The sequence below is a fragment of the Dendrobates tinctorius genome, unplaced genomic scaffold, assembly GCF_039654945.1.
Source record: "Dendrobates tinctorius isolate UK_male_01 unplaced genomic scaffold, ASM3965494v1 ptg000064l, whole genome shotgun sequence".
NCBI lineage: Eukaryota > Metazoa > Chordata > Amphibia > Anura > Dendrobatidae > Dendrobates > Dendrobates tinctorius.
In genome coordinates, this window is record NW_027361732.1 from 22,178,349 (window position 1) to 22,192,878 (window position 14,530).

Genomic DNA, 14,530 nt, shown 5'->3' on the forward strand with positions numbered 1-14,530 from the left:
ACTGTATGGAGTAATATACTGTCCTTTTTTGAGCTATTGTACAATTTAAAATAGATCAGTCATGTTATGTAAGCAGTGAAGTATTTGTCATTGTACTATACCTATATTTCTGTGCTGTATCGGAGCATCATGAGTTGTGGTATGTGTTAAAGGGGCGCACTGACACTCTTTGGCCCAGGGCACACGAAAACCTGGAGCCAGCCCTACCCCCCACAACTTTAGCCAAATTACCCCCTGTTTTCAATGCGTAACTATTATTATGAAGTAAATTAAGGTTGACAAGCTACAGTAATAAGAATTGATGATTTTGGCATTGAAATGGGCACTGTAGGTGTGTTTACTGTCCTCCACTCCCTGCCGACTTTGCTTCCCCATTGACTTGCATTGGGTTTCGTGATTCAGTCGGCCTCCGACTTTTCCCTATAGTCGGCCGATTTTGTTCGACCCAACTTTTGAGAAAGTCGGGTTTCATGAAACCTGACTCGACCCTAAGAAAGGCAAAATCGCTCATCTCTAGTTGAAAGCAATGTAAAAGTTGAAAAACACTTCAAAAACGCTGTGTCTGAACATAGCCCAAGTGGTGGAGGAACATTTTAGTCTGAGGTTAATTATTTTGCCTTATATACAAGTCATTAACCTGGAAATGATGTACCATAACATATTTCCCAACAAAATCTGTTTTGGTTTCGTTTTGGTTTGTTTTTTGGTGCAGCGGTAAAAATGGCATGAAGCTCTGACTACATTGTTTAAAACTTTGAACTAGGAGTCAGGAATGCTTCCAGGGGCGATCTCCATGATATTCCTGTGTCATGTGAGCAGTGTTTCCATAATTTTCTGATGTTTTCAGACGTTAAAAGGACCCCGGGGGGGGATAACGGTAAAAATGCTCGGGTCTCCCATAGACTTATATTGGGCTCGTTTTTCTGTCCGAGTAACCGAGTATTCCAATTTGCTGGACCCGAGCAATGAGCACCCGAGCATTTCAGTGCTCGCCCATCACTATTAATAAATTACATTTCCCACATGTCAACTTTACATCAGCACAATTTGTGAAACATAATTCTTTTTTGTTAGGACATTATAAGGGTTAACATTTGACCAGTAATTTCTCATTTTTCCAACAAAATTTACAAAACCATTTTTTTAGGGACCACCCCACATTTGAAGTGAGTTTGGGGGGGTCAATATTAAAGAAAATAACCAAAAGTGACACCATTCTGAAAACTGCACCCTTTGAGGTGCGCAAAATCACATTCAAGAAGTTTATTAACCTTTCAGTTGCTTCACGAGAACTAAAGCAATATGGAAGGAAAACATTTTACTCTTTTCACAAAAAATTTACTTTGAAACCATTTTTTTCCCACAAGGGTATCAGGAGAACATGGACCACAAAATTTCTCCTGAGCATGCCAATACAGTGTATGTGGGGGAAAGAGACTGAGTGCATGGCAGAGCTCAGAAGGGAGGGAGCACCGTTTGACTTTTTGAATACAAAATTGGCTGGAAACAATGTTGTTTTTGAAGTACCCCTGATGTACTAAAACAGTGGAACCCCCCAATTTTAACTCCAAACCTAAACCCAACACACTCCTAACCTTAATCCCAACCCTAACCCTAATGAGAACTCTAACCTCAACAAACCCCTTAATCCGAATCCCAAACCTAACTATAACACTAACCACAATCCTATCCCTAATATACCTCTAACCCTAATCTCAACCCTAACCGCAATCCCAATATTAACCGCAACCCTAACCACAAACCTAAACCTAGCCCAACCCTAACTTTAGCCCAACCCTAACCCTTGCCCCAACCCTAGCCCTAGTCCAACCCTAACTATAGCCCAACCCTAACTCGAGCTCTAGCCCCAACCCTAACCCTAGCCCAAACTAAGCCCTAGCCCAACCCTAACCGTAATGGAACACTGGAAATAAATACATTTTTTAATTATTTTTACCTATCTTAGGGGGTGATAAAGGGAGGTTAGATTTACTATTTTTCTTATTTTGATTACTGTGATAGGGTCTATCACAGTGATCAAAATGAACCAATAGGAAATGCACATGCGCCCGCCATTTTCTTCCTGAAAGAAGATGCCGCTGACGGGGGACATCATAGGGGATGCAGGAGCGTACATGGACACAGAGGTAACGGGGTTTTCTTTGGGGATAATCACATCATAGGAGAGGGAAATTAAATGGGAAATCAGACTTTTTTGCTGTCGCCGTTATTCTGATTGCAACACTGTATTCGGTAAAAACCAACCCTAATCATGTTCTCTGGGGTCTCAGCTACCCACGGTAGCCGAGACTCAGAGAAATTCTGACTCTGAAGGGAGCTTTACACTTATTTCTCAGCTCCGTTAAAAAGCGGCGCTGAAGAATAAATACTCTCAACTGCTGCAGTTAAAAGGCATATCGGCGGTCATTAAGGGGTTAATGTGCCACCAGTTAGGTAGTATAATGCCATGAAAGTGACTTTCATTTTGGAGCAGACACCAACTTTCTTTATCAAAGGGTACTGGTTTCTTTTTAAATTTTTCAAATCTAGATAGGGAGCAAAACAAAATGGCCCTTATAGTGTTAGAACATCTAGTATTGGCTTGGTTGTTAGAATTAAGGCTATATGTAACAGCTGCGGATTTGTTGCGGATCTGCAACGGTGTTCCTGCGTGGAACTGCCCCAAATCTGCAAATGATTGCTCAAGCAAGGTTAATCAATGGGAATCCAGAATTGGTATGCTCGTGCTGCGGAAAATTCAGTCCTAAATCACAAAATTTTATTTTCTCCAGCATGTCAGTTCTTTTTGCAGATCTGCAGTGTTTCTCCCCCATTGACTTTCATTGAGGCATTCAAATCCACAACAAATCCACAGGTGTCAAAATGTTTGCGGATTTCATGCGAATTTCATGGGATTTGGGTGAAAAAATGCTGAGGATTTTTAAAATGCAAATAAATCAGAAGGAGGAAGTATGTGTGGGCGGAGAATCAAAAATAGAGCCAGTCTTGTTTGAAAGGCAACAACAATGGAGGTAGGACATGAAAAAGGATATATACAGGGTGGGCCATTTATATGGATACACCAAAATAAAATGGGAATGGTTGGTGATATCAACTTCCTGTTTATGGCACATTAGTATATGTGAGGGGGAAACTTTTCAAGATAGGTGGTGACCATGGTGGCCATTTTGAAGTAGACCATTTAGGATCCAACTTTATTTTTTCCAATGGGAAGAGGGTCATGTGACACATCAAACTTATTATTATTATGCATTTATATAGTGCCATTTATTCCATGCCGCTTTACAAGTGAAAAGGGGAAATATAGACAAGCATAATAAACATGTGTAAGACAAGGGACACACAAGTACATAAGGAGAGGGCACCCTGCCCGTGAGGGCTCACAGTCTACAGGGATGGGTGAGGATACAGTAGGAGAGGGTAGAGTAGGTCGTGCATTGGTTCAGTAGACCGAGGATCATTGCAGGTTGTAGGCTTGTCGGAACAGGTGGGTCTTCAGGTTCTTCTTGAAGGTTTCCGTTGATGGTGAGAGTCTGATGTGTTGCGGCAGAGAGTTCCAGAGTATGGGGGAAGCATGGAGAAGTCTTGTATGCGGTTGTGGGAAGAAGAGACAAGGGAGAGTAGAGAAGGAGATCTTGAGATGATCGAAGGTTGCATGCGGGTAGGTACCTAGAGACCATGTCACAGATGTATGGAGGAGAGAGGTTGTGGATGGCTTTGTATGTCATGGTTTTGAATTGGAGCCTCTGGGCAATAGGAAGCCAGTGAAGGGCCTGGCATAGGGGGGAGGCTGGGGAATAGCAAGCAGACAGGTGGATTAGTCGGGCAGCAGAGTGTAGGATGGACTGGAGCGGAGCCAGAGTGCAAGAAGGGAGGCCAGAGAGTAGGAGTTTACAGTAGTCGAGGCGGGAGGTGATAACAGAATGCACTAGTGTTTTTGTGGTTTCGTGGTTGAGGAATGAGCGGATCCGGGAAACATTTTTGAGTTTGAGGCGGCAGGAGGAGGTGAGGGCTTGGATATGTGGTTTGAAAGAGAGTGCAGAGTCGAGGATCACCCCAAGGCACCGAGCGTGCGGGACTGGGGAAAGAAAGCAGCCATTGACATTGAAGGATAGGTCTGGTGGAGGGGTAGAGTGAGATGGGGGTAAGATGATGAATTCTGTTTTGTCTATGTTCAGTTTGAGAAAGCAAGCAGAGAAGAAGGCTGTGATAGCAGACAGACATTTTGGGATTTCAGTCAGTAAGGAGGCGAGGTTGGGTCCAGATAGGTAGATCTGCGTGTCATCTGCATAGAGGTGATACTGCAAACCGTAGGATTCTATGAGCTGTCCCAAGCCAAAGGTGTAGATGGAGAAAAGTAGGGGTCCTAGGACAGAGTCTTGAGGAACACCAACAGACAGGGGGCGAGGTGAGAAGGTGGTGTGTGAGAGGGTGACACTAAATGTTCGGTCTGTTAGGTATGATGAGATCCAGGATAGGGCCAAGTCTGTGATGCCAAGAGATGAGAAAGTCTGTAGCAGGAGGGAATGGTCTACGGTGTCGAAGGCAGAGGACAGGTCCAGGAGAAGGAGGACAGAGTAATGTTGCTTGCTCTTGGCGGTTAGTAAGTCGTTAGTGACTTTAGTTAGGGCAGTTTCAGTTGAGTGATATGGTCGGAAGCCAGATTATAACCGGTCAAAGAGGGAACAGGAGGAGAGGTGGGAGGACAGTTCAAGATATACATGCTGTTCCAACTTATTGAGAATTTTGCAAGAAAAACAATGGTGTGCTTGGTTTTAATATGTAACTGTATTCTTTCATGAGTTATTTACAAGTTTATGACCACTTATAAAATTTGCTCAAAGTGCTGCCCATTGTTTTAGATTGTCAATGCAACCCTCTTCTTCTGCAACACCGTAGAAGAAATGCTAGTCTAAGGGGGTCAGATTTCTTGTAGGAATGCTCGGACCTGACACCCATAATGTGGTGATGCACCATCTTGCTGGAAAAACTCAGGGAACATGCCATCTTCAGTGCATAAACACATCATCATGTAGCAATTTCAGATATCCAGTGGCATTTACGTTTCCATTGATGAAGAAATACCCCACTATCTTTGTATCCCATATACCACACCAGCACACCACCAAGATGGTACACCTCCACATTATGGGTGTCAGGTATGAGCATTCCTACAATGATTCTGACCCCCTTAGACTAGCATTTCTTCTGCGGTGTTGCTTTCAGTGTGTCAAGAGTGGGAGAAAAGGGTTGCATTGACAATCCAACACAATGGGCAGCACTTTGAACACATTTCATAAGTGGTCATAAACTTGTAGGTAACTCATGAAAGAATAAAGTTGTGTTAAAACCAAGCACACCATTGCTTTCCTGGTGAAATTCTCAATAAGTTTGATGTGTCACATGACCCTCTTCCCATTTAAAAAAATAAAGTTGGATCCAAAATGGCCAACTTCAAAATGGCCACCATGGTCACCACCCATCTAGAAAGTTTCCCCCCTCCCATATACTAATATGCCACAAACAGGAATTTGATATCACCAACCATTCCTATTTTATTTATGTGTATCCATATAAATGGCCCACCCTGTATATATTTTTTTACAGTAGTACATCTTTATTGAGCTAACAAATCCACAGACAAAGCCACACCCAAATCTGCATGTCAATCTGCATAAAATCGCATGAATTACGCTCAAAAACCATGCAGAAATTCTACTGAGTTTTCTGCCAAGAGATGCAGAATCCGCGCAGAAATTTCCCCACGCAAATTCGCAACGTGCGTACATAGCCTAAGGAGGAACACATTTGAGCATTGTGCAAATGGAAATGATGGATCAATGAAACTTGATTTCACAATCATTCTGTGAGAGTTGCAAGCCTCAAGTGGCTTATGATAATGTTTAAGCTAACCATACCTGAGGTGATGTGACTCTTCTCCTCCAATGCTATTTGTAACATAGTGACTGCCATTTTATGCAATTCATTAAAAAAAATGTGAAACTTTGATGAGTTTCATGCGTAATTGATTAGCTCATGTCTACAGAATAATGTCTATTTTTTTGCATATTTGTTAATTTTTTCTTTCAGGAATAGGAAAGCCTTTTTATTTTCACTTTTATATTGACACAATAAATATATCTTGCCACTTCTAATAAAGTGCTATAACAAATATGGAGTTAAAACTAAAATTATATGAATTGGAATTCATGCATTTAAGAGGAAAATGTCACAAAAATATCAAATGTTGATTAATTTGATATTGTACTTTTTATGTCAAGACCCAAAGGTCAGGCAGGAAATTTGCTGTCACTCAATATGATCTGATCTGATAAAAAAAAGTTGTTGTTTTCAATCATCTTTGCAATTTTGGTGTAAATGATGAATACTTATAAGAGATTGAGATTTATCATGTCAACGAGTTTTTTTTTTTCTAAAGAGACATTTTTCATTACACCAAGAGCAAATCTACCAGAACATACTGTATAAACCATACTAACCAAGTTTAACAGATTAAGCTCTAATAGCACAAGAATTTTTCCATCCAAAAGTAATTGAAATGTAACATTTTGGAATATATTAGTTAGACACATTTTATTTTGTATTTAATATTTTAAGCTATTTCATTTTCTTTCAATTGCATATTGAGCAAGGTTATCATTTGTTATTGAAGGTAAGGTAAATAATATATAAAATGATAACAAAAAATATAAGCACACAACTGTAAACAAAATTAAGAAAATGTTAGTACTCAAATATTCTTAACCTCTGCACAATGTATATTGTATTATTTAATTTATTTTAACCCCCTCATAAAGTGTTTATCCCATGAACACAGTGCATTTTAATCAATAGAGCTTGTAATAAAAATAAGTTCCACATTTGGATGTGTTAAAAAATGGTGCTGCCTCAAGATAATCTTATAAATGTACCACTGCTGTGTACTTTCTGACCATGCAGAAACATAGTCTGAAAATGCCACAACTCCTGGGCAGGGGAGGAAGCAAAAATAATATACAGATCAGCATGGGATCACAGCTGATTCGTTTTGTTAGGTAAAACATTTACAGATTTCCCTGCCTTTTTATGCAATGTTTTACCTCAAGCAAAGAATCAGCTACAACCACATGTGGTAATGTCTGTATGCTCTTTTTCTCCCTCCCCTGCCCAGGAGATGCGGTATAATCAGACCATGTTCCTGTACGGTCAGACACAGACATCACACCAATCATTATACTGATGCCTCTACCTTGTGCCAGTCCTTACCCTGGCTACCCATCCACTCCAGAATTCAGTATAAACTTATTACCCTCACCCACAAAGCACTCCATGGCTCAGCACCACCCTACATCTCCTCGCTAGTCTCAGCCTACCACCCTACCCGTGCCCTCCATTCTGCTAATGACCTGAGGTTAACATCATCATTAATCAGAACCTCCCAATCTCGTCTCCAAGACTTTTCACGTGCAGCACCGATTCTTTGGAATGCACTACCCAGGCTAATATGATTAATCCCCACAGTTTTAAGCCTTAAGCACATGCTAAAAAGGAAGAAATAAATGTTTACAAAATGGAAAGAGGGAGGCATATCTAAAGAAGAATATAATGCTGTCTGCAGAAATTGCAGGGCACCAATCAGATTACTAAAGCTGACAATGAATTGAGGCTTGCAAGAGATGTCAAAAGCAATAATAAAGGATTTTGGGGATATGTCAAAAGTAAAAGAAAGTCAATGATGCTATAGGATTTTTACAGGATGAAAATGATGAAATGGTAAGACAGGATGTTGAGAAGGCCGAACTTTTAAATTTCTATTTTGCATCTGTTTTCTCCCAGAAAGGAAATGTAACATCAATGGTTCTTCACTGTCCTGAGAATAGAAGAATCCAGGATATCTATAGACAGAAAGATAGTGAAGAAACACTTAGCTAACCTAAATGAATTCAAGTCTCCAGGTCCAGATGAATTACACCCCAGAGTTCTGAAGGAGATAGCAGAAGAAATTTTTGAACCCCTCTCCATAATCTTTGAAAATTCTTGGAGAACAGGAGAAGTCCCAGAAGACTGGAGAAGAGCAAATGTTGTTCATATCTTCAACAAAGGGAAGAAGGTGGACCCAGGGAACTATAGGCCGGTGAGTGACTTCTATACCAAGAAAGATCTTTGAACAAATTCTTAAACAACATATATGTAAGTACCTGGACAAGAATGAAGTGATTAAACAGAGTCTGCATGTGTTTGTAACTAATAAGTCATGTCAGACTAACTTAATTTCATTCTATGACATAATCACTGATTGGGTGGATCAGGGAAATGCTGTAGATATAGTATATCTTGACTTCAGCAAAGCATTTGTCAAAGTATCTCACACAATCCTTATTGAAAAAATGGCTAAGTATGGAATGGACAAGGCAACTGTTAGGTGGATTCATAACTGGCTTAGTGATCGGACACAAAGAGTGGTCGTAAATGGCTGCACATCCAGTTGGAAGAATGTCTCAAGTGGGGTACCACAAGGCTCTGTCCTGGGCCCTGTATTGTTCAACATCTTTATCAACAATTTAGATGAAGGAATTGAGGGTAAACTGATTAAATTTGCTGATGACACAAAGCTAGGAGGGATAGCTAATACTAGAGAAGAGAGAGAGGATTCAAAAAGATGTAAATAAACTGGAGCAGTGGGCAGCAACTAACAAAATGGTTTTTAACAGGGAAAAATGCAAAGTACTACATCTTGGCAAAAAAAAATGAAAAAAGCACATACAAAATGGGAGGAATAGGGCTAAGCAACAGCACATGTGAAAAATATTTGGGTATACTAATTGATCACAGACTGAATATGAGTCAACAGTGTGATGCAGCAGCAAAAAAGGCAAATGCAATTCTAGGATGTATAAACAGAAGCATAAGGTCTAGATCACGTGAAGTCATTATTGCCCTCTACTCCTATTTGGTCAGACCTCATCTGGAATACTGTGTCCAGTTTTGGGCACCACAATTTAAAAAAGACATCAACAAACTGGAGCAAGTTCAGAAAAGATCGACCAGAATGGTGACTGGTCTGCAAACCCTGTCTTATGAGGAAAGGTTGCAAGTTTTGGGAATGTTTAGCTTGCAGAAGAGAAGACTGAGAGGAGACTTAATAGCTGTCTACAAATATCTCAAGGGCTGTCACATTGTAGAAGGATCATCTTTATTCTCATTTGCACAAGGAAAGACTAGAAGCAATGGGATGAAACTGAATGGGAGGAGACATAGATTAGATATTAGAAAAAACTTTTTGACAGTTAGAGTGATCAATGAGTGAAACAGGCTGCCACGAGAGGTGGTGAGTATTCCTTCAATAGAAGTCTTCAAACAGAGGCTGGACAGGCATCTGCATGGGATGATTTAGCGAATCCTGCTTTGAGTAGGGGGTTGGACCAGATGGCCCAGGAGGTCCCTTCCAACTCTAGGATTCTATGATTCTAAGCCTGCCTTAAAAATGCACTTGTTCAGACTGGCCTATCGCCTCCATGCACTAACCTAAATATTCCTGTGTGGCTCATTCATTTCAAAATTTTTTACCATATCCGGGTTCCTCGCGTCATGTTCTCACACACTTTTTGCAGCTAATAGCCCTCTGTGTCTGTACTATTACATATTTAGACTGTTAACTGGTTCATGCAGCAACAGGAACACTAGGGATGGTCCAAACAATAAAAACAATAAAAGCAATTGTTACCACCCACCTTTCGTGTCTCCACTTTTGCCTAATAGATTGTAAGCTTGCGAGCAGGGCCCTCATTCTGTTAGGCGTCGGGTTCCGGTCGCTGCACAGCAGGAATCCTGAGCCTTGCATTCGGCAGTCTCCCATTCTTCTCCGGCCGCACCGGAGGCTGCTCAGCAGACTTGTCGATCCAGGCACTCTGCTCAGACCAGCTCTGTAGGTTTAGTTGCTGCTGCCACCTCTGGTCCAGCTATAGCAACGCAGGCTGGTCAGCAGCTAGCTACTACAGGGACTAAGTCCTTCTTTCGGTCCACTGAGCATGCCCATGGGACGATCTCTCATTGGAGATCGGAGGTCACATGCTCAGGTCCTTCTCCAGCTCGGATTGGACCATCAAGAAGGTCAGGAAGGTCCCGGAAGGACGCTGCTATAAAAGAGTCGCATGGCCGCTCGGCCATGTGCTAGCATAGACTCAAATAGTTTGGAGTGTATGATGATGGATGCATGTATCTGGTGACTGACTTATTATGAAACCCCTTCCCTTTTGATAGGTATGTTGATAGGGTTTAGAGTCCGAGTCAGCACCTGTCAGTTGCTAGTCTATAGGCCACATTGCATACCAGCCATCTGCACACTAGCGTTCGATGGTGTCGCCTACTGCAGGGCACTATCAAACCACGGCAAGTGGCAGCCACGCTGGTGCAATGCCTTGCACAACCTGAGCACTTATCTGGCCCAACCCAGGGCGATTGGTGGTGTCCACCTGAGCGGCACTGTGCACACTTGCACACGTAACTTATTTAACCATTGCTGGCATCGCAGTCCCAGTGCCTAGCGCTAGCGGTTTAGAGGGATTTCAGTCCTGCAGTCTAAGGTCCGAGTTCTGTGACTATACGCTAGTGCTCACACTGCAGAGCTCTGTGAGCAATCACAGGCTATGGCATTGATTATTTGGTGGTTGTGCGGCTCTGTGAGTTAACAGAGTCCACCTCTGGACACATTGGGTGAGGGTAACCCCCCGTGTTCCGTTATTATACCGCCATATCGCGTCCGCCATTACCAAGCAGCAGTTAACACCTCTGCATGTTGGACCCCGGGCTGCGAACGCACCTAAATACCATCTTTATTATTTGGTATTCGCCAGCCCGTAACACATTCCTATTGGTATCTGTTTTGATCTATGTGTTTATTGCTATGCTATGCTATGCTGTAATGTCTATTGTCTGTAAAAGTCCCCTCTATAATGTAAAGTGCTGCGGAATATGTTGGCGCTATAGAAATAAAATTGTTATTATTTATTATTATTATTATTACACAGGACACAACAGGGACAGATTTATAAGATTATCTCAGCACAGGAACATTTTTTAACACATCCAATTGTGGAACTTATTTTTATTTATTTATCTCTGGTAGGAAATCTCTTTTATCTTTGCAATGCAATGTTTGTTAGTATAGTTGAAATCTTTGAAGCTAAAAAAAGTTGTCTCATCAGAGACAAACACATTGCAAATATAGCTGAGAGACCCAGATCCTACTCTTGGCTTCCTTAGCAAACAACTGACTAGAAAGAAAAGGTTGATGACAGCAAGGCTTTTTAAACAGCAGTGACCATTGAATGTGAAATCCAGTTTTAAATGTTGACCATTCAGTGAAATGGCCATACATGTAATACAGGGTTGGCTGAAGTTCACTAGAACGGGACACACTTTTGGCTTATGGAAATGAACCTTGAGTGATTGAATTGTATAAGATGTTTATATTGATTAATATGGTATATGAGCAATGTTGTCTTTATGAGTTATGGACAATTTTGACAAAGTAAAAAAAAATATTTTTTTTCTTATGTTAGGCTACTTTCACACTTTTCCCTATACTTAACATGGGTGCGCATAGTCATGCGTTTGTACGTATTTGTACGCGCATTCGTTTTTTTGTAGTGTGCGCCCGGGCACACAAAATGCATCCTGTTGCATTTTTTGTGCGTCCGACCTGTCTGAAAAAAATGGATATGCACGCAATGCGTACAAAATTCACCCAAAACCCATTAAAGTCTATGGGACTGCTGACGTACACGTCAGCGCAAAAAAACGCTTTTTGCAAAAATCATGCGCAAAAAACAAGAAAATGCATTAAAAAACGCATGATGCGTTTTTATGCGTGTTTGCACTGCGCACACAGCGCAGCGCAAAAAAACGCAAGTGTGAAAGTAGCCTTAGTGATTTTCATTAGTTGATAAAACTGCAGTACGATTTAGGATACGCTCTTCAATCCAGAATTTATTTTCAGACAATCACTGAAATGCAGCTTGTAGCCTAAACCAAGTTTTATAATATTCTCTTTTGGGAAAGTCAATCCCAGCATTAAAGGCTGCATTTAAGCTATGTCTCTGTCCATGGTGCTGTTTTCTTCACTTTCTTTCATGTATAAGAACAGCTTCTATTTTGCACTTATTTCCCTTTAATGTGCTTTCAATCTTTTCCATATCTTAGTTTAGCTACCTTCCCTAAGATACTGTCTCCTCTGTCCATGATATGAAAACTGTGTACACTGAGTGTGGAAAGTATTCGAGCACTTTTAAAATGTTCACTTTGTTTCATTGCAGCCATTTGGTAAATTCAAAAAAAAACATTTTTTTTCTCATGAATGTACACTCTGCACCCCATCTTGACTGAAAAAACAGAAATGTAGAAACTTTTGCAAATTTATTAAAAAAGAAAAACATAAATATCACATGGTCATAAGCATTCAGACCATTTGCTCGGACACTTATATTTAAGTCACATGCTGCCCATTTCCTTGTGATCCTCCTTGAGATGGTTCTACTCCTTTATTGGAGTCCAGCTGTGTTTAATTAAACTGATCCGAATTGATTTGTAAAGGCACACATCTGTCTATATAAGACATCACAGCTCACAATGCATGTCATGCCAAATGAGAATCATGAGGTTAAAGGAACTGGCCAAGTAGCTCAAAGACAAAATTGTGGCAAGGCACAGATATGGTCAATGTTACAAAAGAATTTCTGCAGTACTCAAGGTTCCACACAGTGGCCTCCATAATCCTTAAATAGAAGAAGATTGGGACCACCATAAGTCTTCCTAGACCTGACCATCCAGCCAAACTGAGCAATTGTGGGAGAAGTGACTTGGTGAGAGAAGTAAAGAAGAACCACAAAATCACTGTAGCTGAGCTCCACAGATGCAGTAGGGAGATGGGAGAAAGTTCCACAAAGTCAAATATCACTGCAGCCTTCCACTAGTCAGTTCTTTATGGCAGAGTGGCCTGAAGGAAGCCTCTCCTCAGTGTCAGATATATGAAAGCCCGCATAGAGTTTGCTAAAATACCCATGAAGGACTCCCAGGATATGAGAAATAAGATTTTCTGGTCTGATGAGACAAAGATATAACTTTTTGGTGATAATTCTAAGCGGTATATGTGGAGAAAACGAGGCACTGCTCATCACCTGCCCAATACAATCCCAACAGTGATACATAGTGGTGGCACCATCATGCTATAAGGGTGTTAATCAGCTTCAGGGACAGGACAACTGATTGCAATTGAAGGAAACATGAATGTGGCCATGCACAGAGATATCCTTGATGAAAACCTTCTCCATAGTGCTCTGGACCTCAGACTTGGCCGAAGGTTCACCTTCCAGCAAGACAATGACCCTAAGCACACAGCTAAAATAACAAAGGAGTAGCTTCAGAACAACTCTGTGACCATTTTTGACTGGCTCAGTCAGAGCCCTGACCAAAATCCAACTGAGCATCTCTGGAGAGACCTGAAAATGGCTGTCCACTAATGTTCACCGTTCAACCTGACAGAACTGGAGAGGATCTGCAAGAAAAAAATGGCAGAGGATCCCCAAATCTAGGTGTGAAAGGCGTGTTGCATCATTCCCAAGAAGATTCATTAGTGTACTAGCTCAAAAGGGTCCTTCTACTCAATACTGAGCAAAAAGGGTCTGAATAATTATGACCATGTGATATTTCAGCTTTTCTTTTTTAATAAATTTGCAAAAATTTCTACATTTATGGTATTTTCAATCAAGATATGGTGCAGAGTGTGCATTAATGATAAAAAAATTAACTTTTTTGAATTTACCAAATGCTTGCAATGAAAAAGTGAAAAATTTAAAGGGGTCTGAATACTTTCTGTACCTACTGTACATCTCTTGCTCTACAGCTAATACTAAAATCAAGATAAAGTATGGATGAGCATAGAAAGCTGGCATTACTGACCAGAAGCTCTGACATTTTTTGAAGCATTCAGCTACATAAAGGACTTAAACTCGAAGACAGCAACACATTAATGAATATTTAGAAAGTTGTTTCACTTTGCATTTAGGTGTAAATACTTATGTCCCCCCCAAAAATTGAGAAAAGTATTCAAGGTGTGATACCTTTATTGGCTAACCAGAGAAATTATATTTGCAAGCAAGCCTTCAGGGCTCAAAAGGCCCCTTCATCAGGCGAGATTACAAGTGAATTACTGAGAAAAGATGGCAACTTTTAAATAGGAATTACAACAGGACATGAGATGATGCTAGCTATAGACAGGCCAAGGAAATCAAATTAAGGTTTTTGTTACACATGCAGATGAGGACCAAGTGTTCTATTAGAGATCTGAAGACCTTCTTGTGGAGGTGTGAACTGTGTTCATGTAATGAGTCATGAACCCAGGTGTCAAATTCAGTCCTATTGTTAGCGATTGGAACATATTTATAAATTTAAACTCGCAAATCTTCCTTTCTCTGTCACTATTAAAATGACCTTTCAATATTAGGACTTTTAG